The sequence below is a fragment of the Pogona vitticeps genome, chromosome 4 (genome assembly GCF_051106095.1).
Source record: "Pogona vitticeps strain Pit_001003342236 chromosome 4, PviZW2.1, whole genome shotgun sequence".
Classification (NCBI taxonomy): Eukaryota; Metazoa; Chordata; class Lepidosauria; order Squamata; family Agamidae; genus Pogona; species Pogona vitticeps.
Window position 1 is genome coordinate 223,324,304 of NC_135786.1, and position 26,325 is coordinate 223,350,628.

The window sequence follows — 26,325 nt, forward strand, 5'->3', positions numbered from 1 at the left end:
GTAATTAGTTGGACATTGCCCCGTGGTGCGCAAGCTCCGCCTGCCCAAAAGACCTATTCCGGCATGTCCGCTGCTGTCAAGGCTCTGACTCCAGCAAGCTCAAGACACCAAGTGACGGACAGCGGGGAGGATGGGCGGGATCTGTGGATTCACAGTGGTCCACTCAAGAACTATGGTTACAGGTAAGTAACCTCTCTTTCTTCTTTGTGGCCTCTGTGAATGCCTACAAATGGGTGACTAGCAAGCTCACTTACTGGAAGGAGGGCTGTAAGGACAACAATGAAGTCAGCACAGCCCTTTAAGTTCCTTTCATGAAAATGGCACATTCTCTCATTCCAATTATTGATCTAGTACTGTTCTAGCACTGTTAGAAACACTGCAAAAGTGATCTCAGGATCAAACTAGAAAATGTTCAGAATCCTGCTGCTTATATACATTGGCACCAAATGCTATTGTATAAACTGCAGCATCACACTGCCACTAGTATTCTTCATTTCATGCCAGTTATATGAGTTGGTATGTGATGACAGTCAAGTGGCAACTGGTTAACTAACAGCAATTTTCTGCTGAAATTTATGCCGCTGCAATTACATAGTTGCACTAACCAGTAGGATCCTGGCTGAAAAGCTTACAGTGCTTTTAGAAGAGGTTTTCACATCAAGTTGAAAAAAAATGCCTTAAATGACTTTTAGAAGTATTTTTTAAAGTCACTGAATGCAAAAAAAAAAAAAAAAAAAAAAACCCAAGTTATTAGCAATGATGCTACTTGTCACATGTTACTTCCAAACACTGGTGCTATGTATTTGCTAAACTTTCTTCTTGAAATGTGTGGGATGTAATGGTGCTGAACTCTGGTTTGATTGTTTTTATGCAACTTACTAAAAAGGTTTGTGTATATTTTTCAAGTTGCACAGAACAGGAAGTGAATGGGCCTACTGCATCAACTGACAAAATCAATACATCTTCTTGGTAAAGAAAAAAACAAGCCAAATTTATTCAAATCAACATGATTTTCAACCAAAATTTAAATCACATTTTCAAGCTATATTGATTCCATCACTTAATTCTCTGCTTTTTCCCATCTTGGACTTCATCTCTCTTTTTGTTAGGATATTGTCTGTTTTAATTCTTGTTTTATATTGGTTAGACTGGAAGCCGCCCAGAGTCGATTCATTTAGAATCTAGATGGTGGGGTAAAAACCGAATAAACAAACAAACAAATAGTGACTGCAAGGCATGCAAAATTGCAGTATGGGGAATTAGCAAACAGGGGTCAGTAAAAAGCTTCATTTCATTTCTGTTCTCTTGGACCCCGACAGCAAATTGTATGTGTGTGCGTCTCTCTCTGTGTGTACAAATTCTAAATGTATTATTATAGATTTAGCAAGAGGAGGTATAAAACATTGTAAAGCCCTATGAATATGTAAAAATTGCCTGCCAGATACTTGTAGTTCAAGAGTGGTTTAAAAATCACAACAGACTAAAAGTACCTGAAGTGCTGATTACACATATTCCACTGGATACATTCCAAAATCCTTCAAGACTTCAATCCAAGAAAAACAGACAACTTCAGTGCACGCCTACCCGTGGCAAGATTTATCTCCCTTGATCTCATTGGCCAAATGTTGACAAAAGCACTTGTTTTCGACATACTGCCAACTTTCCTTTGATCGTTAATACTTTGATCATTAATACTATATAAGATACTTTTACTAAACTTTACTCTCAGCAATACCTCTTACTAAGCTTCAACTTCTTTATTTAATATTTCAAAAATCAACAACTGGTGCCTTCTGAAAACACACCGAATAGGTAAAAGCAAGATTACTGACAGGCCCAAATGGCAGCTCAAATGTACGAAGGGTGTAACATTTCAACTGTTTTGCTACTTCTTTCCAGCATAGGTGTTTGGAGCAGAATTAAGATTCATCATCAAGATGATTCATGTCTAGGCAAAATCACCAATTACTTGGGGACTATGGGAACAGAAGAAATACCAACCAAGACGCAATGTAGATTAGGTGCATTTCACGGTCCAGAGAAATAGGCTGGATTTTTAAAATATAAAGGTCACGTTTTAGTAGTGCTGCTGAATACATCATTGCTCCTTTTTCAAACAGCCATATCCCCATCTACATTTGTAGGATCCAAATGAAGGAGACAAAATCAAACAAATAAATATACATATATTAGGGAATGACACACAATCTTCTACAGCAGTGGTCCCCAACCTTGGGCCTCCAGATGTTCTTTGACTACAACTCCCAGAAGCCTTCACCACCACTTCTGCTGGCCAGGATTTCTGGGAGTTGAAGTCTAAGAACATCTGGAAACCCAAGGTTGGGGACCACTGTTCTACAGTATACAGAAGGGTAGGCAATCTTCTAAGTGTTTGTAATTATTTGGATCCCATAAGCCCAAGCAAAGATGGCCAACGGTCAGGAATCATGTAAATTGCAGCTCAAAACATCTGGAAAGGGTAGGTTGTCTATTCCTTCATGCAGTGCAATCCCAAAACACACACACAAACACACACACACACACACACACACAGCCAACTCAGATTCTTCAAAAGATAACAAACTATCAACTCCGGTTAACTCTACTGGGCCACATAACAAAGACTGATTCACATGAAAACATCTGTATGCAATTTCAGGATAAACCAAGTGATCATACTAATCATTCACAAATGAATAACTCATCTAAAAAGAGCTGTGTTAAGAATAGCTTCACTAAATCAGACCAAAGCTCTATCTAGTCCAGTATTCTGTTCCCACAGTGTGAACAAAGAGACACTACAGGAAGCCCACAAGATACATATGGATAGAATTGAACCTCCTGCATGTGTTCTTCAATAATTAACTGGCATTTAGAGGTATATTTCCTCTAATACTATGCTGCCTTCATGATCATTAGCCATTGATCGCTTTATCCCAGTCATCTGTGTAACTTGAGTATCCTGCCAGGATGGGATGGGATCTAGAAGTGCCGTTCAGTATCAGACCTGAGAATCAGTGTGATCAGCAGTGGTACAGAGTACCATCCATTCTTCACACATAATGTTTAATGTACACAGACAGCTGCTCTGGACAAACAGATGTTCGTGATTTCCAGCCCCATCTCCTGAGGGGGGCCCAACCCAGAGGCAATGCCCCAACTTATCTGCCCTGCCTCCTCCAGGAACTGCCTCTGAGTTGGTGCCTGCCAAAGAAAGCAGGGCTGGAAACTGCCAGACACCTGTCTGTCTAAAGGACAAGCAAAGATGCCCATCTCTATTTCAGATATTAGCAGAAGGTGTGATTGTTTAATCATGGTGTACTTCACAGAAAGAAGAGAAAAAGTAGAAGAAGGGTAAAGTGTAAAGCTTAGGCATATCTTGGTTTAGTAAGCAGACATACATTCATTTTAACAAAAACAAGCCAAAGAAATAGCTCAGATACATGACTTCCACTGACTAAGAAAAATCCAAGCTTAACTCTTTCAGGTATGAATTTATGGGATTAGTTGATCTGTTTGCCAAATTATGGTTATGTGTGTTGGTCAGTGGTTCCCAACCTTGGGTAACCCAGGTTTTCTTGGGACTGCAATTCCCAAGAAAAAGCAGGCATGAGAGAATGTCCATGAAGTATCCATGAAGCATGTCCCAGGTTCAGAGGACAGGAAAGCGAACCTGGGACGTTCTCCATGGAAAACATCCTGAGCTATGACCGTTTCCCAAATGATGGAATGGTTTTCAAATTTTATGTCATATATTGTATAATACATAGAGTTTGGTATATGTGCTGCAAAAATAAGCATGCCTGTTAAAGTAGGGGCATTAAGGCCACACAGAGACGAAGAATAAACACAATATCTTCCTTTTCCACTTTTCAGAAACCACCCCTGGGCCACATGCTACATAAAAGTAAAGAACTCTGGTCAGGGGTTTGCTGGCTGAAAGCCCAAGCCTTTTTCAAGCTCTGTAGCCCAGCAGAAGAGGCTTCTGGATCGTACGATAACAAAGCTGTCGTCTCTTGACAAATCTTGGACTATTATAAGGCTTGCCTTGTACTCAGATGGTTAAACTACTGAACAAAAGAAGAGGCTTCAGGACAGTACATTGAAAGAAGAAAATCTCCTACACCTATTGAAATATGTGTCTGTGTTTTGTACAGCAGTTTCTAATTGAGCATCTTCCCCACTGTTGTAAAGACAAGATCAGAGATATTTTCTAAGTAAAACTTCAGACTGGCATTGGCATCTTTATCACAGCTGAGGAGGAAAATGTTTTATAACACATCAGTGGTTAAAATTTCAATGTTATTTGCAGGCAACTAAATTCAGTGCCACAATGCTTTTTATCAGCAGGCTTCAGCTATATCACCTTGCACTGCAATAACATTTCCTGCAGGTTTAAGAATAACTGGCCATTTTACTTGTTTATTAAATGGGGAAAAATAGGCTTGCATTTTACATGCTTCTCATGTTGCACAGAGCATGCTTTTTATTTATACGCAAGCAACAATATACTCTGACTTCTAATTTCCCCCCACGTCGTTTAACATGAGCAACAAACCCAAGATGCTACCTAAAGAAAAATGAAACATCTGGCAAAACATATCATAAGCTCAGGGTTCACAGCTGCTACTGCATCTAATTTCTCTGCTCTACAGCTGCAAGATTTGTTCAAAATTCTGAAGAAAATGAACCAAAAATAAAAACATGCCTTGATCTAAACTGCTTCAATCATTTAAAAAAAGGCAACGTTGTGCTTACACAACAAATATACTGGGTCCTTCATTTTATGCTTTATTTTTGTTTACATGTTTGCATTAATTAAAAAGGCGGCAAACTGTCCTGTGTTATGTTTGCAGCCAATTAATTTACTTTATTAACAGTCAAATGTGTACAATCGTTCTTTATTATACACCACCTCTGAAAATTTGGTCGAACACATCTCTTTCAAAAACTGGATAAGGTAAAAAGATGAACAGAAAATATTTCTTCCATTAATTAATGTACTAAACTTGAAAGTACTACCAAGTTAATACAAAATAAGCAAAGATTTTCCTTAAGGAAGTTTTGTAAGAACTTTTGAGAGAACAGTTAAGCATGATTAACAACTCACTGCAGATTATTAAAAACTTCTACCATAAACCAGCAGAAGATGCTTTGCAGCAACAAACTGCTACACATTTTGCAATTTTAAATAGCCTCTATAGTGCAACAAGATTTGAGAGAGAAAGAGAGAAAAAGACAGAAGAAGTAGTACACAGATCTGGAGAGGAAAGAACACACACTTCTCAACTAGCTGTGAAAAGATCAATCCTTTGGCAAAATGAATCTATAGGAAATTTCAAAACATATACAGGGTGTAAAATAATCCATAATCTTACACTGTTATCCACTTAGATAGTACTGACTGGGAATGTTTTAAACACGCAGGCCACTTTCTTAGTGAATTACCGTATTTTTTGCTCCATAAGACGCACTTCCCCCCCAATAGTGGGGGAGAAAGTATGTGCATCTTATGGAACAAATACAGTAAAAAGGGGGTTCAACCACCACCACCCCACTGCCATTCTGGGAGGCCTCTGAACTAGCACTAGAGACTGCTTGCTGTTTGGACCTCACCATTCTGCACTGCTGGCTTTCCAGGATCTGCTTCCTCCAGCCCACCTGGAAAACCAGCAAGACCAACAGGCCTATGGCAGCAGGCAGTGAAAACAGCCAAGGACAAAAGGGGAAAGAGTAATTCTAGAAAAACCAGGGGAAACCACAAACATAGTCCCCCACTTAGGCAGTTGATTTTCCCATATTTGGGGAAATCACAGGGGTCAGCACATCCAAAGTGCAATAGATGAGCCTCACCCTGGGAAAACCACTTTGATAATCATGGTATCTCCCCTGCCAGGTATGAGTTGGAAGGGCCTCTGAACCTCCTACCCCCTTCTATGCCCTGTCCCCCAAAGGCATGGTGACCCCCTGGCTGTACCTCCTGATCAGAACAGGGCTGCACAGCCTGAGTCCCGAAAGAGGCCAAGAGAGCTACTAAGTGTTTTGGGGTGCACCGCAGGACCCCCATAAGGGGCTGGATGTTCCTCCCACAATCCTCCAGTGCACAGATATTAAAGGTAAAGGTAAAGGTTCCCCTTGATATTTAGTCCAGTCATGTCTGACTCTAGGGCATGGTGCTCATCCCCATCTCCAAGCCGTAGAGCCAGCGTTTGTCCATAGATAGTTTACGTGGTCACGTGGCCAGCAAGACTAGACACGGAATGCTGTTACCTTCCCACCATGGTGGTCCCTATTTATCTACTCGCATTTTTACATGCTTTCGAACCGCTAGGTTGGCGGGAGCTGGAACAAGCAACGGGAGCTCACTCCATCACGTGGATTCGATCTTACGACTGCTGGCCTTCTGACCCTGCAGCACAGGCTTCTGCGGTTTAGCCCACAGCGCCACCACGTCCCTTGCACAGATATTAGCATACCTAATATGTGGGGAAGGCAGGGAAAGCGGGGAAATTCAAAATTTCAGTTAGTGAAGAGGCTGCTTGTCTGCTTCCTTGCTAGTCCAAGCAGTTAGAGAGCTGGGAGAGAGACCTGGGACTGCCTGGTATTGTCATTTTAAAATGTAAAGTTCAGTTTAAAAGCTGTTTGTTTGGGGTTAGTGCTTGGGTGAAAAGGTGCTCCGTTTGAGTTGAAACCTGCTTGTGTAGAAACGTGCATACTTGCTTTAAAAGCTGCCTAGGAAGTGTTCAGACCAGCGCCGATCAGCTGTTAGGTGGGGAGAGGGGAGGGGAAAGGAGCAGGAGCAGGAGCGGAAAAGAGCACAAAATGGCTGCCGTCTGCCGGCTACCTGCTGGCTTTTAGCTGTTTGGGGCTCTTTTTTGGCTGTTCTGGGGTCTACCAAGGCACTGTGATGACCCAGGCTCAGTCTACAGTACCTGGTAAGTGACTTTCTTTTAAGTTTTTTAAAAATTTCTGACTTTCCCCCCCATAAAAAATGCATTAATTAATTTTCAATGCATTTTGATGGGAAATTTGGATTCAACTTGCAAACTTTTCAACTAGTTCTGGGCATCTAATAGAGAATGTATTTCCAAAGGGTGTTGCAGCAAGGAAACTAACTGTGCCTTGTGACTTCTAACTGGATTACAGTACCCGCTTCCTGATTTTAGCTACTATAGTTTGTATTCAGTTTTTTTTGGCTCATCAAGAACATTGTTCATGGCTTTGTGTGGCCTAATCTGTTGTGCCTTGCATGCTATAAACGTTCAATTATGTCAGAAAATGGAGATTTGGTCTTATGCTGAGCATGTGCTACTGCTGGTGAATGGGATTAGGTTAAGCTTTGTGTTGCTGTTCTTTTGCATAACCTAAAGTAAATAAGGAAAAACAGCTGTTAAATAGTTTAATTCCACTATAGTGGTGCCTCGCTTAACGAGCACACCGTACAACAACGAATCCGCATAGTGATCCCCTTTTCAGGATCGCTAATGCGGAGGCATACTGATCGTTCCAATGGGCAAAACTCGCATAGCGACGATTGGTAAGCGTTTCGCTTACCGATCTTCGCTTTGCGATGCCCACGGATCAGCTGTTCGGCGGTTCTAAAATGGCCGCCGGACGCCCGAAATGGCCACGCGCAGCGTTTTCGCGCCCTCCCCTCACTTACCGAGGGCGTGAAAATGGCTGCCGCTATGGAGGAAACTTCGCTGAACTGTAAGTTTAGGGCCCAACGATGTTTAATGCGTTCCAATGGGTTTTTATGTTCCGTTTAGCAATGTTTTCACATAGCGAGGGTTAATCCGGAACAGATTAACCTCGCTATGCAAGGCACCACTGTCTTTGTCCTCCACACAACTAAAAGGGACCTCTCAATGCAGTGCCAAATCAGACAAACCATTTCTAACTTAATATAGGCTTGAGCTGTAGCTGGGCAGAGTTGCACAACAATCTCATCTGTCATTGAGACATTTCTATAAGCATGGGGAGGAGGTGGATGAAAGGAAATGTAAAATATAGGTAGAGTGGTATAGGTCTTATCACTGGCTGATAATGGTCTATATTAATGCCACTGTTGAATGCTGTTCACTTTACATGGTTCAAATGTTATTCTGTTATAGTTTATTAAATATTTTATTACACTATTTGGTTCAGAATATATTTTCCCTGTGTTCCTCCTCTAAAAATTAGGTGTGTCTTAAGGTCAGGTGCGTCTTATGGAGCAAAAAATACGGTAATGACTGGTGATCAGCATTTGGTAGATAAGCTTATTAAAGGTGGATCCAATAGGAAAGAATAACCGTCAAGAGTTGCTATAGGTGTAGGAGCAGTGATTTATTGTTAATGAAAATCAAAACATGTGTTGGGCATAAGTGTTTTTCGTACTGTTCATTCCTATACTTGTATACTTCATAAGCACTCAATAAGAGTAAGTTCCAGTTAAGTGTGGTGAATCCTAGAGCCACCAACTATCTTAATACACAGAGAAGAAAGCATTCAAGTACCAGGTTTTAAAACGTTAAGCTGAACGTAAAACTGTCAAGGGCATTCCTCCAATTCTGAGATCTTCAGTCACGTGAGTATCTCCTCTTCCATTTATTTTATTATTATTTCCATTTATATTTGTCCTTCCACTGCAAAGGAGCCCTCAAGGCAGATTTCAATCATCATTTTTTTAAAAAAAACAGAAACAAGCCAAAACCAATTTTAAACATGAAATCATAAGATCAATATTATATGGCTTGGTCACTTCATCCTTCCATATCCTTAAGTGCAGAATTCTCCGAATGAACAACTTTCAAACTATTCTTCCAAATTCCATTTGGGCCAAATGTATAAAACGAGGCAAACTGTAGTTCAGCAACACCAGCCACAGACTGCCCATCCCTAATTTAAAATCTTTATCCCAAACCCAATTAATATCTAAATACGTAGAAATGCATAGTCACTTCTGGCTTGTTTCTTCTTTTCCTTCTTTCCTAGCCTTCATCTGGAACCTAGGATCATAAGATCCATGTAGCAAGAATATATCTTTTTGCTCATGTTACTCTGTAAAGTGTTCTTTATGTACTGATGGAACTAAAAACAGCACTTTGAAACTGGGATTTTAGCAAGTTAGTGTAAGTTAAAACCAAGACCGTAACAGATTTAATAACTTTCAGATCATTCAAAGGAGTTTCACAATAACTGAATTTTACATCTCAAAAAGTCCTGAAAGAAACACCTATGTTCTTCAGACTAAAGACACTTTAGGTCCATGGATCAGCCATGGTGCTGGTTGCTTACACATACAAATAACATAACATCTGGGCAACTGATGAACTCAGAGCCAGGAAAGCAACTTTTAACTGCAACCTCTGGAATTCCTCTGGCCATGCTGCCAGGGGATTCTGGGATTTGCCGCCTCAAACATAACATTTATAAGGTATGGATATGGTCCTCAGTATCTTTAATGTCTTTAAAATCTCCCCTGTAAGAAGAGAAAAAGAGAGATAAAGATAGACTAGCTGAAAGGAGCATATGTTTGGTCCAGTTCAAACATGACAATGTGTCGGCAGAAGCGTATCTTCAAAGTTCTACAATTCTACAACTCATTTAATTTGCATTTTGCCTATCAATATGTGACCTGTCAATGCAGCAAAACTGTTATTGTCTATGTACAATAACAGATTTGAACAATAACTGTCGTGATTTCCTTTCCTCCTCTCACAGAGTATCTGGAATGCAGTCCTGGGCCAGGGTTTCAAAAATTATCTATTAGAGATGCCCAAGCCCTCACAGAACTAGATGTTCCAGGATTGTGTGGTTAAAGCGAATAACTGTTAAAATAGTTTGTCTAGTGTAAATATGCCCTCGGTATCTGAGCTCAAGAAAAAAATGTGTATGCAAACTTATTTCCCTAAAGACAAGATGAATTTTATATAGGTGTTTTTCTTGTATTCCCGTGTATATTTTTAAGACATTAGTATTAAAGAATTACAGCACTTTTTAATGTAACCTTTTCAGTTGTTTGGATGTTTAGTGCTTTACTAAGAAACATATAAATCCCTAATTCGTACAGCAGAGCAGTCCATGATTCCCCTAACCTTTTGCCAGTAACGCAACCAAAACACTAGACTTGTGTAGAAAATCCCTGTCATGTTTCTGAATGCTGCAGTTTCAAAATCCCTCTTAAAACCTCAAATGGGTCTTTAAAAAAATATTTCCGCAGTTTCCCCCAGTATGGTCTTTAAAAAATACTAGAGAATGAACATATTTTGGTTTTGTAAAATTATCTGTGTTTTCCCTCAAGTCAAATTAAGGGTTACCAGCCTATTTTTCTTAACACATTTCTTCTCAAGAGATTACAATACAAGCTACCATTTTTCAGTGTTCTGGCACAGTGGATCTCAGTAATAAATTACACATTGTTAGCAATTCAGCTACTTTTGCTTCTTTTGTTCCTTATTAACTTGGATCAGTGCCATCTGGTTCCACTGATTTATTGCTAGTTACCTTTGTTTCCACCTGTAGGCCCCCTATATCAACCAGTCTGAGCTTCTGCTTACATTCCTACAAAAACACCACACTAACCACCTGGGGAGGGACTCATGTTGTGGGCCAATTACCTCAAACTCGGGCTTCGTTCCCTCAGAGTTTGGGTTTCACCAGCTGCACCAAGAGCACTGAAGGTCCGTCACCAACAAGCCCTTACAAACTCTCCATTAGAAAAAGATGATTTATGAGATGCTAATTCTACCAATGCTCCTGAATTATTGAAACAAACCACTCCCACACTACTTATTTGTGTACAAAGAACTTCAACATCCAAAGAAGCCAGGGTTCAATTATTGATTTCATGCATCATTATAGGAGAAGTTGGATAAGTAATAGGCCATTTAGAAATCAGCAGCTGTGGGTGCAAATTGGAAGACTGGAATTTATTCTAAGTGGGAAAAAATCCTAGTTAAAAGCACTAAAATATATCATTAAAATTTCTGCATACCAAATTATTTGGACTAAGGAAAACTTCATTTCCTGTAATTCCTCTGTAAAGTGAAACACATACACCTATTTTCCATTCATTCTCTTTGCTCCTAAAACAGTTCATGAGAATAAATGGCTTGGTTTGCTGTTCCTACGTATACTCAAAACAGGAGCAGAGCAAAGAAGTTTGACCCTAATGAAAATTATTATTCTACACTTTTTAAAGTAAGCTAGCACAAGAGTCACAAGTGTTTAAAACTTTATTTATGCATTTTTATACTGTGAAAATACACCAGTTCTAGCAGCAGCAAATGGAGAATTATCAGCAGAAGCAAAATTTTGTTTGTCACAGACATTCAGACTTTGAGAATCTGCTTCTGAAATAAGGATTTTAATTCTCATGGTAGCAAAATACAGCTTAGAAGTAAGGCTCAAAGCAGAGCAAGTTTGTCAGGCATTCAAATATCCTGCTTCACTCCCTACATATTTCCAAAACATCTTTGCTGGTTACTTATTCCAATCTAATGAATTTTCCCCCATCAATTCTTGTAATTATCTGAAAATGTTAAAGGCATAATACATTCTAGATAAATATGATTATATTTTATTTATACAAGATATGTGGGTTGGAGCCTTACAGGCTTGTACCTATAGGAGTTTGCCACAGCCCTTCGTGTTATATAGTATATTGCTCCAGAAAAACTCCTAATCTTCAAAAGCAGTTTTGGGGACTATGGGACAGCAGTGTAAGCTTATGTAAGTCCCAGTTCATGGCTACATACTATGCTTTGAATCCCAACCAAAGTAGAAATGGGCCAAAGACCGAACCACCCTTCCACCAGTTCTGGATTGAGCTATGCAAACTTAAAACACAGAAAAAGAGAAAGAACATTCTTACACAAGCCCATCATTGACAGAAGGAGCCAAGGAGAAACTACAAGAAGAACACTGTCCCCAGGGACACCTCCCTTGAGTTCCAACTGAAAAGATGGTTATACGAGAGACTCAACACCCAAGTTGTTTCCATATTACCAGTCTCAATACCCTTCACTAATAGATATGCTAACTAGGTTTCATGGAGATGCAGGCCAACAATATCTGGAGACCTTCCATGCTCATCAATAAGGGATTTCATGGAAAATTTTATGAGACATTTGTATTGTATTTGGAAGCACAAACTGGAGGTGTGCACCAGATGTTTGAAGGCAGGGTGACAACAACAGAAATGTTTTAGGAGAATATATTACATGTCCACGCTAGCAATATGTAGCATAACAGCTGTTGTAAAAGATAGTGTAGTATGGTAGTTAATGTGAACTAAAATTCAGAAGACCTGGACTTAGATCCTTACTTGACTATGAAGCTCATAAGGTGATGTTGGCCAAAAGATACTCTCAGCTGGATCTAAAACCAGGTTTACCTATGAAAACTCACATAGTGTATGATTTTTTATTTTTTATTAGTAGCCTATAAAGGTATTACCTATTCTTGCATTTGTATTTTGTAATGGCCACATGCCCCCCCCCTTTTTTTTTACTCAAGGTTTCTTCTAGAGTAAGGGGAAGACCCATGTAATGCTGCCTTAAGCTCAGTGAAGGAAAGGTGGGATATATTTGCTATACAGCCCACCCAACGCCCAATCATTAAGCAAGGCACAGACTTAACAGTGGGACAATACCTCAAGCATCCATGAAGTGCATGTTAAGGGAGACTTTGGAAAAACAGGATGGAAGAGAGAAGGATTGGAGATAATATGAACAGTTAAAAGTTTTCTTCTTAATGTTAAATGGTAAACAACTTCTATGCCTTGTTCCAACTAAGGTTTTTTTTCATGCAAATCCTTTGCAAAAACTGTTCCTGAAATTGCATCCTTCAAGTAGGCCTTTGTAGCTTTCATTCCCATAACAATCTTTAAGCTAAACAGGCTGACATTGTTCAATCTAGGAAGAATCTGAGTAATTCCAATGGTATACATGGACGAATCCACCAACTGGTTGCAATACCTGGATGAGCGGAGTCTCATGACAGTTACACATGCACTGGTAACATCTCGTATAGATTATTGCAATGCGCTCTACGTGGGGCTGCCTTTGAAGACGGTCCGGCGACTGCAACTGGTTCAGAATCGAGCTGCGCAGCTGGTGAGTGGTGGAGCCGCTAGAGATCACATCAAGCCGATTCTGTTCAATTTACATTGGTTACCAGTGCTGCCCGGGCCCAATTCAAAGTGCTTGTTTTGACATATAAAGTCCTAAACAGCTTGGGCCCTGGATACTTGAAGGACCACCTCTTTCCATATGAGCCTATCCGGCAGTTAAGATCTAGCCAGGGGGCCCTTTTGAAAGAGCCATCCCTCAAAGAGGAAAGAATAAACAAACAAACAAACAAACAAACAAACAAACAAACACACACACACACACACACACACACACACACATACATTACTATACATACATTATTATTCAAAAACACCAGGCACAGTCGATCAAAATTATAAATACATTGACTGATATTATATAATAGATACAAGTTTTAATCAAAAACAGAAGTATCTGTAAAATATTGATGTAGTATGCTGTTCGTAATATTGCTATTTTCTGTAGCTCTGGTTATGTTATTTCTGAGATCTGCAACTGCTTATAAGTGTGTGAAATTTCTTCACATAGCCCTGATCATGACAGGGACCACTGAAGTGTGTTTCATCAACAAGCGAGATATTTCAATTGCCAGATGTCTGTATTTTGTTAGTTTTTCCAATTTTTTATCTTCAACTCTGGCATCCTCTGGAATTACAATGTCTATTATCCAGTCATTTCTTCATTCCATTACTACTATGTCCTGGGTGTTATGTTGAAGGTTATCAGTTTGGATCTGGAAATCTCAGAAGATCTGGACTTCATCATTTTCTGACACCTTCTCTAGCTGATGGGTTTTTGAAGGCTGGCAATCTTATTTATTTTTTAAATTTATATTTGTGTAATGACCAGTGCACTAAGTTTGATACTCTATCATGTCTAATCTTGTAATCTCTTTGTGCAGTCTTTGGACATTCGCTGATGTGGTGTGACACAGTTTCATCTTTTTCTTGGCAGAGTTGACATCTGCTGTTAGCACTAATTCCTTGAATCTTAGCTTACACAATGTTAGTTTGGTGTGGTTGTTCTTGTGCAGCAAAAATCAAGCTTTTGGTTTCTTTCTCAATGTTCCCCAGTGTTAGCCATGCCCGTGTTGAATTATTATAATGCCTTCCATCAATATTTCTCATATGTTGTCCATGGAATGGTTTATTCTTATTCTAAGATCTTCTTTGCTAGCTCCTTGACAGAGTCTTTCTTCAACAAAATCCTATTCTTTAGTGTATTACAGTCCAACCCCAACACTGAAATGTGATTTTATAATTGTGGACCAACAGGATAATCCCACCAGATAAGCATTTAGTAGGTCTGCTGAAATCTGAAACAGCTAATTCTTTACTCAGCACGGTATTCGTAAGCATAAAATTTAATAAAATGACCCCAATAAAATTTAATCAGAAGTACTTAAATGTATCAGCAATAAAACAAATTTTATGGCTAGCAGAGTCAGTTATCTTCTGTGACAAATTAACCGAGCACTCAAAATGAGATGCATCAGTACCATTTTAATAATGAAAAATGAATGTGAGTGAAATACAGCAGAACTGATCAGAGTGCTGTCTTCCAAACAGAAAACCTTTTCTCACACAAAAAGGATTATTTCTTTACCATGCAACTGGTGTGTGTGCACGTGCATGTGTGCATATATTTCAGCTGGTCTTAATGATCAAAGATGTGTAGTCAGCAGGATCATAATAGAATCTTGCTTCACACACGCACCCAGGACAATACAGGCTACTAGACAATCAAGGGTTCTTGGAATGTGGTTCAAAAACGTAAACCCCCTAGTTCTCTCCAAATCCAAGTTATGTGCTGCAGATGAAGAATAATTCAAAGGACTCTTGAAGCTCAGTTTGCTGTAAATCCCAATTTCTCCAGCTCCAAGGTGAAGAGAAGGGCAATGAAATAAGTCCTGACTCTTGCTTCCAGGGAGGAATGGTGGACTTTGGCCATTTGGCACTACTCCTCCAAGCCCCCTGGAGTGCCTCAGATACGTGTTAGCCAAAGAGGTTTCTGCTACATGTTGTAGTTCCAAAACTGGAAGCAAAGGGCTTGCTAGTTTGACCCTGTGTTTCTACAAACTTTAGAAATGGAGCAGCACAATCCCCTGTCATCCTTCCAACCTCTGACCCAGAAAAAGGTGCAGGATCATCCCTGCAATTAGCTTTAGGCTTCCAAGGGCATCAAATGGACAGTGAATGTGTAGAATAATTCCGTCCCATTCCAATCACCACCCTGAAGGGTTTGGGCTCACTGGATTATTCATCATATTTATTTATGGCAGCATGCTAATTACATTTTTGTGGCACACACTAGTGTATCCACATACTATTTGGAAACTGTGAGTAAAATAAAGCAAGGTCTATGTCATGTTGACATGCCTGTTTCTTGTACTAATGATATGGAAGGCTGGTACAGGTGGCACAGCAAATAATTATATCAGCTATACACACTCCAGGTGATCTCAGCTAACTCCTCTTCCAGAAAGCACGCTGGGGATGCAAACTTCCAGGCCCTCGCTCCATATCCAGGTCCTCCAAACCCATAAACATTACTAAATCTCTCTAAATCCATTATACCTCTGAAAAAGAGTAGAGCATTCCAGGTATTTTCTAGACATGTTTAGATTTCCTCTTTCTTACTGTAAGAAGAGTTTCAAGTTCTATGCTATACAGTGGTGTCTCGCTTAATGATGGCCCCGCATTATGACAAAATTGCTGTACAACGATCTTTTTGCGATCGCAATTGCGATGGTCTAAATAGGGTTTTTTCGCTTTACGATGATCGGTTCCCTGCTTTGGGAACCGATTCTTTGCAAAATGATGTATTTTTATCAGCTGATTGGCGGGATCAAAATGGCCGCCGGATGCTTAAAATGGCTCCCCGCTGTGTTTAGGGATGGATTACTCGCTATACAGGCAGCGAAAATGGCCGCCGTATGGAGGATCTTCGCTGGACAGTGAGTTTTTACCCCATTGGAACGCATTGAATGGGTTTCAATGCATTTTAATGGGGTTTTTAATTTCGTTTTACGATGTTTTCACTTAACGGCGATTTTCCTGGAACGGATTATCATCGTTAAGCGAAGCACCACTGTACTAATAAAAGGCGAGCTTTAAGAAGAAGTTGTGTCCGCTGTTTAATATACATTGCTGGAAGAAGGAGATAACAGAAAGAAGACAAGGTAGCCCATATGAAATATGTGTGTAAAATCTGAGCTACTTATGCAAACTGATAGTTATGCTTGGCAGCCTGATCTTGCACCATTGCTTCTTTAAAAACAAGGAAAAACTTTCTCCTGGGAAGGTGCAACAACAGCCAAAGTGAAGAATTACTGTAAATCAATTATCAGTCTTGTCAAATCTTCAGGATCTTCAGGGAAACTTCTGCTCATTTCTACCTGCTCCTCCAAGCTTAAGATGAAAGTCAAAACTGGATTTGGGAGATGTATAAACAGGATTTAGCATGCATAATGGAGACAATACATTTCACTAAAAAAACTTAGATATTTAGTTAGTCGATATTCAGACAGGAAAATTCCAACTGCATTATGTTTTCAACATGTTTTCAAGATACATTATATGTTACAAATGTCCACATCTTTTTTATTTTGTCACCTTCCTGAAGTTACCACTGCAGTATAATTAGTTCAGGTTCACAAATACTGGGCACCTGAACACATATGAAGATACACTTCAAACATAAGAAAAGTCCATTTATTTCAACATTTTGCTCATGAAGTATACAACCAGTTACACAGTAAAGCCCACAAGCAGAACAGGAATGCAACAGAATGCTTCTGTACATCAGTACCAGAAACGAACAGATGCACATTGTCTCTCTCACTGGAGGGAGTACATATCCATTTTGACTAGTAGCCCTCTCTTCCCCAAAATCTACCCGATCTCCCTTTAAGGTCATCTAGGTTGGCCATCACATCTCATGGCAGGAAATCCTAGAGTTTAACTACAGTATTCTGTATCTGGCAGAAAGCATCCCTGGCCACGGCAATTATACAAGTAACATGCAACACAACCACACAGCTGCTCTTTCAAGGTAAATGCAGCACCATCTTCAAAACATTCAGCATTTTATTTAGATTGGCTTTCCCTCCTGCCATCACAATCTCTGTGCTGTCTGTATTAAGCCTCAGATTGTGTCTTCTTTTCCAATCATTCACTGGGCTTAGCCATAAATTCAAGACTTTGGTAACAATAGAAATAAAAATGAGAGAGGGAAAGAGCTGGGTTTCATAAGAATACAAACATCACTGGGCTTCTTCAGTGGTCCCTTGAAGATGCTGAACACTGTTCTCTGTGATGAAGTTAAAGCCTAGCACTAAAGTTTGCATGGGCAAAGAGTCTGCCTTGAAAACACTTGTAAGCTGATCTCAGCTCTGCAGGGAAAAAAGGGGGGGCTGACACGATTAACAAAATTGCTACATCCACCTCGTTATATCTGCAAAAGTACAAAGTTACCAGAATGAGTGAAGTATTAAATAGAGATGTATTTTGGTATCATCACAGTGAATTCTACAGTAGTCCCCCCCCCCATCCACTAAGTCAGTATCTGTGGTTTCAGTTATCCATAGTCACCACTGCTACAACCCAGCCTGCAGTGTGTGCATACACTTACATCCTCCTCTCACTCTTCCCTCTTCTCTTTAGTGCAGAGGTCAACAAGTCCCGGTCTGTGGCCTGGTGCTGGTCCGTGGCCTGAGCCAGACCGGGCCACGGAGAGAGACCTTCCCCTCGCACACGCTCCCCTCCCTATAGCTTCTTTGCACACGCATGCTTGTGCCAGTGCCAGCCTGAGCGCTCCCCACCCCTTCACACATGTGCCCGCGTGAAGGGGTGGGTGGATGCGCGTATGCGGGTGGGCATATGCCCAAGAGCCTGTGCGCAGTGGGGAGTGTGCCCCACCTTCCTCCGAGGCTCAGCCGATCCACATTTGGGGACTGCTGCTTTAGTGGGTTCCTCGTAATTATGGTTGATCCTACAACTGATTACCCATTTATACTGGAGGACTACTGTACAGTATTGATTTTGAAAGGGCAAGGCCTTTTAGCAAGTATGAAAACTTAAATCAGTCTGAAGTCAGACCTGGAGATGGACTGACTATAGAACACAGCACAGAAATCATCTTTTAGACAACTTCAATTTTTCTCTTAAAGTGAAGTGGGCTTCTAGTTCCTAAAACTGTATCATTATACTTGAAAGGGTGTTGACAATGGCCACAGAAATATTAACAATAGTTAATACTGAAAGAGGCCACTCAGTGATCTCTGGCACTTAAGGGCTCCTGCATAGTCACATCCCAAGACTAACAAAATAAGGATTATATATAATAGTTTGAAATGGAAAAAAACACATAAAATTGCACTCTTGCTTCAAACAGCATAATCGATGCAATTTGCAGAATTCAGCATTTGTTGCAATGTAATTTCTACAGAGGTGTACAGACTACTTAATTCATAAGGTTCTGATTAGAAAGAACAATAACACAATCCGAACCAAGTCTGATCAAAAGACAAAAGTGCCAGATGGATTCTATGGATCAACAGGGCAAACTGTACTCATGTCAGCACCGTTTTGGGCCAAGAGGAACTAATTTCTGCAACCCAGAAAATTATTCATATTGGGTCAAAATTGTATATTTTGTGGTTATCTTGTCTTGATAAGCTATTTACTTGGAAAGACAAAGAACATCCTTCATGTGTGCACTCAAGGAATGGAGGGCAAAGCAGGCCTGCCAGTGTGATGCAGTGGTTAAGAGTGCTGGACTTCAAATCTTTCCAAACCATGAAAACTCATTAGAATCTTGAGATCTTCTGATCATCTTCTATCACAATTGTTGTAAAAGGACAAAGTGAGGAGGAAGGGGAGAGAAATGTATGCCACCTTAAACTTATTGGATAAAAAGCAAAACAAAGCTCAGCTAGATTGACAGATCAACAGATCTCCTTCCCAATATCCTTGTCCCCCCCTCCTTTTTCTACTTCATATACTGTACATATACTTGGAACTAAGTGGGACAGAACGTACAGTTTTGCATATCCAAGCACTATGTACAGATGTACAGGGGACACTTCTGAACAGCTCCAGAGAGGCCCTATCACACTAACAAGCTACTAAGCACATGCACACATGCCACATTCAGCCTTCAAGGGTTTCGCTGGCAAGAACCCACTCATCTCTAACAAGCTTTTTGAATGCAGGAGAACTAGTACAAAAACCAACACAGGAAGTGCCAATTTGAAAACCAATGACACATAATCAGTTTGGGGCTCGAAGAAGCAAGGAGTTATATGCCACTTGCAGGCACAGAAAAGCAGCGTCTAGCAAAGGTGGCACTATGTCAAGAAATACCATGTCTTTTTATCCTAAATGGTATGAGGTTCTTCATATTCTAACAAGCTCTTTTGTTCTGGGGTTAGCTCTGCTGTTGAACTTGCACCTCATCAGAATGGCATACCGGGTTTAAAATAACGCCTTCTTTTTCACAAGTCTCTGCTGAATTATATCAAACCAAGGTCTAAATCACAAAGATGACAAGGAACTGTAGCAGTTTAACACAGACAAGTCTTGAAATAATATTGTGATCAAAGTAGAAGGCAGCCTAATAAAACCCAGGTGGCTTGGGCTTATCATACATGGTACTCATTACTTCAATTGCTCTGTTTAATAGATTGCCTGGTGTCAGCAGAAGGAGATTTCTGCTATTAATTCCTCCAGTTATAACCCTACATGTGTTTTCTGGAGCTCTCTGATAAATCAACTTTGTCCAGGAAAAACTTAAAAGGGGGGGGGGGGGAGTCTATTTTAAAAGTCAGACCTTTTGCCACTGCTTGCAAAACCACTGAAACCACTGTGAATTTGCTTTATTCACTATTAACACAAGACTAAATGAGTTTCTTGGGAGGTTCCAGATGACTCACACTTGCCAGAGCTTTGTGGGGGTTGACGCATCTCCCCCAAAGCCGCACAAAAATGCTACCTTCTTTGCAAGTCATAGTCTATAAATGCTAGATAAAGGTGCTCTGTTATTTTCACATTTTTTCCTTTCATTTGGGTTGCAGTTTTAGATTGCCACTGGTTGACTTTGCGCTATAAAAAGTCAAGTACAGCAGAGCAAAAACCTTGCTGTTTGTAGATTTGCTTTACAAACACCCACACTGAAATGACAAAAAAGTTACTTATGAAGTTCAACCGAACCGTCAAATGAAGTCTACAAAGCTTATAACAATCATGCATTTTGACAAAACGCATACATATTATAAACACGTGATCATGAGTGTATATTCACAGCTAGTATATACTTGAAGAGAGTGCCTCCCACCATGAATTACGGAGTACAGTTTATCACCAAGGGCACTGGGTATGCCCCAAAGAAAAATAACAGACTTGAGGCTGAAAATAAATCTATACTCCTCCCATGCCAATCTATTGTTGACAGAAAGTCAACAGTACAGAATAGTGTGACCAACAATCGGCATATGTTACTCATATTGATGGCTAGATACCTATTTATTTGTTTGAAATAATTACATTCTACTTCCCACTCAATGCCCCACCAAGGAAACAACTTCTAAAACAAAACTGCATTAAAAACACAACAATACAAGGGCTCTATGAGACAAGATGTGAAACAACTGAATCAGCTGATGCATTTGAAAGACAGAGTAAACTACTTTATTTTTAAGAAAAGTCAAAAGTATATTATAACCACCACCTATCATATCACAGATGGAAAGTCATTCCATAAATCTCTGTTCTATTGTTGACAGGGAGCACTCTACAAGAGTGACAAAGGCCAGGATGCCACAGGTTGCAGTTGTCTAACAAACCAACCTAGAAGACCATCATCCACGTTACCTGAATGTATTCAACTGGGGGAGAGGTGCAATAAACAAGTAATGCACTTATGTCAGTGCCAGTTTCTCTATTTTGCAGCGACAGAAGCTGAGATGAGCAAAATTACTTGTCTACACCAAGAATCTCCAAACACCTGTCAGCACAGCTAATACTATTCTGGAAATTGTAGTTCTTCAAAGCAATTTTTCGCATTTCTAGATGAAAATAAAGTTTTTGTGTGTGCTCCCTCTCACCAGATGAGTCCACAACTGTAACACTCTGACACTCGATCCTACAAGGGACACGTTAGTGCAGCAGGAAGATGACTTTGGAAACAGACATGGCTAAGATCCAATGTCTTCTTGATTTATTTTTATATAAATAAGTTTTCCCACAGGGTTTTCCAAATCAGGATGGGGAGAGTCGGAATGTTGAGCTTTGGGAGAATGCACTCCTGCCAACGTCTCTCAGAAAATACACCATTCTGTACATTTCTTCTCTAGCTCTACACAAGCACCTTCTCTTTAATCTTAATGAGCCGTAACACCGCAATTATCTTTGCAGAACAGCCTAAAACCCCAACAAATGTGGCTTAAAATGTTCTTATGTGCTTGAAGAGCTCCACATGCATATGAACAAGGAAAGAGATAAAAATACAGAGATCAATCAAAAACCAAATTATGTAAAAAGAAAAAAGTAAAGCTACAAAGAAGGCCAGGTTGACCAGTACAGTTCTCTTCTATGATTTTGTAGGTGATTTTTTTCCCCCAGCCATGTCTGGCACTACATCCAAAGATGAGGAATCATTTTCAAAGCCATCCAAATAATAACTCTGTTATTTGCAAGGCTATTTCTTCTTATGCCTAGAAAAAAGGTGCCCTAATACTGGTTCAAAGTTGTTTAGGAGTGGCATCAAGGGTTCAAAATAATTCCTTGCAAGAGATTTTACTCACTGCCCCTAAATCCTTTCATTCTGTTCAAGAAATTTCTCACTTTACTCTCTGCTAGACACACGATTGCACAAAAACTCTGGGTTTGTTGGAAAACTTTTAATACCGCTATTAGGTAGTCAGTGTTACTGTGTTGTATGCCAGTGGTTCGTAACCTTTGTTACTCAGGTGTTTTTGAACTGCAACTCCCAGAAACCTCAGCCAGCAGAGCTGATGGTGAAGGCTTCTGGGACTTGCGGTCCAAAAACATCTGAGTAACAAAGGTTAAGAACCAGTGTTGTATGCCAACAAATCAGAACTGATTTACAACAGAGCTTTCAAGTTAAGACATTTAAGAAATGGTTTTACCTATTCCGCTCCCTCCCCCCATGAATTTCCTTGGTCAAGCAGAAATCTGAACTCAGGTTTCCTGAGTCTTAGTCTGTTGTTCTATCCACCGTACAACACAGGGTATTACAACCAATAATACTATAGGGCAGTGATGACAAATCTTTTTGAGCCTGAGTGCCCAAACTGAAAAAAAAAAAACTCAAAAAGAACTCAACCCAGCGGGCAGCGGTGGAAGTGGCAGCAGCAGAAGTGGTGGTAGAAGCGGAAATCCCGTGCACAGAGGTTCCTCCAGACCCCACTCTGGCTCCACCTCCAGTCATGCCCAACCCTACCACTACCTATGGTTCAGCCGGCCTGCCACCACCACCAGCTGCTCTGGATCCTGGCCTGCCACCTGTTGGGGCACTAGCACTGCGGCTGCAGCTGCCTCCTCAGGTTTGGCTGCTGAGGGTAGCAATCCAGCGACTTATGGCTCGTGTGCCCACAGAGAGGGCTCTGCATGCCAACAGTGGCACATGTGTCATAGGTTCGCCATCACTGCTATAGGGCATAGTTTTTAAACCTGTGGTCTGCAGACCTCCAGGGGGCCGTGATGTCCTCACAGGGGCTCTGTGAAGGCTTGAAAGAAAGAGAGAGAGAGAGAGAGAGAGAGAGAGAGAGAGAGAGAGAGAAAGAAAGAAAGAAAAAAAGAAAGAAAGAAACCGTAGAACAAAATCTTAATCTCCCTTGTTCGTTTGTATAAACCTTGGCTTTTCTAACCTACCACCTCCAGTAAAAACAAACAAAAGTAAAAATCAGTTATGAAAATAATTGTGTGATAGCAAATAACTGACATTTTTGCACATAGTGAGAACATGCAAGTGAATGACGCTGAGTGGCTGAGAGATAGCATGTGACATTTCTTGCTACTGCGCACAATCAGAAGCTGCAGGAAGAGAGAGCCTGAGTCAGTCAGCGTGAGTGAGCGTTTGGACTGACTTCGTGATCGTGTTTCTTCTTCGATTTTTGCTAATAAAGCCATTTGGCTATTGTCAGTTAAAGTGACTTTCGATGCTGCAGTGAATTTCATGACAATACATTTTGGCTGAGCCTCAGAATGGATCACTGGCTGAATCTGAAATGTAAAAGAACCAATGCTGCTGATTGGGGTGCATCCTGTTCAAAGCAAAATGAATCTTCTTCCAGGCACCTTAAAAAGTGTCATAGTTAAAGCAAGGAATATCTGTCAATGAGACCCTTCATGAGAAATTTTAAGTAAATTTTTGATACACTTTAGGGTTTTAAATCTTGAGTTAAGTCTTTATGGTCCGCAGCAACTAAAGATATTTAAAGGGAGTCTGTGTAAAGAAAAGCTTAAGAACTGTTGCTATAGGGAGTTAATACTCACCTACTTACAGTGGTGCCCCACTAGATGATGACCTCGCAAAACGACAAATCCGCATGGCGATGACTTTCTGCAATCGCTATAGTGCTTCGGAAGTCTTTCCTATGGGCAATTTTCGCTGGACCATGTTTTGGTCCGTGCTTCACAAGATTTTTTCCCCCGGAACCGATGCTTCGCAAGACAACGATTTTCACAGATAGGTCCGCAACTCGCAAAATGGGTGTTTTCGGGACCGATGCTTCGCAAGACAGCGATTCTAACAGCTGATCGGCGCTTCACAAAATGGCTTCCTTATGGGCGATTTTCGCAAAACGACGATTTTCCCCATTGGAACGCATTAAACGGATTTCAATGCATTCCAATGGGGAAACGCTTTTTGCAAGACAATGTTTTCACAAGACAGTGATTTTCACTGATCAAATTAACATCGTCTTGCGGGGCACCACTGTAGAATGAAACACTTAAGGGTATTCTGATAATAAAAAAACTTGTTGCTGCTTCTGCTGTTCCTGTTATGAAATTATTCTAGGTACTAAACTGATAAATAAAGCAGCGGTTACTTTAAATATACAATTACAGACCACTGTGCATTTATGTGCAACATTACCGACAAGGTTAACTACACACACTAATCTGTCTTGAAACTTTTCTGTGATTTCTCAGTACCATTAGGCATTTGGATGAGGAAAGACTTCTTTGGGGCATAGAGCTGGCAAACTCCCCACTAAGAAACACTTGATAATACGCCATGACAAGATTTCTTCCAACAGTTTCAATTGCATTTATTTTCAGCCTATCCACAAGACTATTTTAGTGGTCAATGGTTTCATTAGTTTAGGAAAAGCATGTCTTTGGACTACTCTAATTAAACCTATGGATCCAAAAAAATAATCAGGGAAGAAAACCAATGTTTCCACTATATTTCACACATAATACTGACTTGTAAAAATCACTGCCTCTTCACTTTGCTGCATAATCCATTCTAGTCACGACTATGGCCATTTTCCAGGCTGAAAACTGAGGCTGAATGACATGTCCTCTGCTGTACAATGAAAAGGGGCTTAAGGTGCCCTAGTTTAATGTTCTTCATTTCACTGCAAACTAAAGGAGTCGGAGATCAGTCTAAGTTTCCAGGACAGAAGCCTCTTGTGAGTCACATACAGTACAACGTTGCGAGCTGCATTGAAGCATTTCAGAGGTGACATACTGCCCTCTCCCGTATCAATGCAGTGTGCTTTTCATTCAGTTTATTCACAGAGGGCTTTTCTTTTCTTGTATAAGAATAGAGAACAACTATTCCAAGAATTTTTAAGCATTCATAATTCATCTGAAGTGCTTTGTTTTGGACATATCAGGCCCATTTGCACAACTGTGTTCTATACTTTAACACCTTCTGCTGTAAAATCAGCATCAATAACAGCTGGCATGAGAGTCAAGAGACCAAAATCCTGTGTGGTGAGCAACAGTCCCATAATGTAATAATCTCAGCTTGAACAGCCATAAACACTAATAAATATTAAATCCATCTTGGAAAGAAACCTTGAACGTTTCAAACAAAAGTTGCAAATGAAACTGATTTCTTTTCTCTGTTGAGCAAAACTATAGCTCCCCAAGTTATCAATTGTGTTGGACTTTAGAAGACGCTGTATTTTAACTTTACCCTTCCTAAAATCTTACACATCAATTGCATATCCATAGACATTAAAGGTTTCCTAGCAATTCCTAAATTGAAGCTCAACTCCTTTTAAACAAACAATGGTTATAAAGTGCATGTTCATAAACAGAATAGGATACATCTGTGAAAGTGCTATTTTCAAACTGCACAATTCAGATTAGATCACCCTTCACACCCTACACACATTGTAAGTTAAGGAATTGGATGGAATGCTTCTCTGGGAGGAAAGCACACTGATAAACTCAGAAAGATATTTTCAGTTTATTCAATTTGTATGTGACCTTGACTATTTCTCTACCTGAATTAACCTACAGTGCAATTTCCTGAGCCTACATGTGGTGAATTTACCTTGGAAAAGAAACCTCAGAGAAAATTGATGAAGGGGAGACCTAGAGCCTAAAAAGTATTTCAGTATCTTGTGAACATCAAATTTTCAGAATTCAGTTCCATCAAATATTCGGCTTGAACACAGTAAGCCCATGCTTCCAAAAGTAAATTCTTAAACAAAGTGACAAACATTCAAGGTTCCCAAGCACAATGCAGGAGTCTCTACTTTTGATTACAAGCTTCTACATGAAAACAGCTCACAAAGATCCCCAAATATCAGAAGGGAGCTTTTCTAATTGTGTGAATGGCTCCATTAAAAAGACAGTCCAGCGAATTCTAGTTTAGGAGTCCTGCATTTACTACTGGCTCAGTAGTTTATAGATATCTGGCTGTGGAGACAGAGGTTGGGAGTTTGATTCCCCACTGTGCCTCCTGCGGGTAAAGCCAAACTGTGTGGCCTTGGGCAAACTACAGTCACAGGATGCCCTCCAAAAGAAGGGAATGGTAAACCACTTCTGAGTATTCTCTACCTGGAAAAGGTCATCATAAGTGAGAATTCACTTGGAATGTGATGATGATGATGATGATGATGATGATGATGATGATGATGATGATGATGATGATGATGATTACTCTGCACTAGCAACTAGGAGTCTAACAGTTACATTCAAGAATTGACATTTCCATCTGAGCCTTGGATCACACCACAATT

General features: G+C 40.2%; 1 protein-coding gene and 1 pseudogene across 1 annotated transcript in view; both read right to left on the bottom strand.

Moving 5' to 3' along the window:
* EIF3H (eukaryotic translation initiation factor 3 subunit H) overlaps positions 1–26,325 on the bottom strand; it is an 84,710-nt gene that overhangs the window by 23,962 nt on the left and 34,423 nt on the right. The window lies entirely within an intron of this gene.
* LOC140707094 (U1 spliceosomal RNA) lies at positions 5,750–5,904 on the bottom strand (annotated as a pseudogene).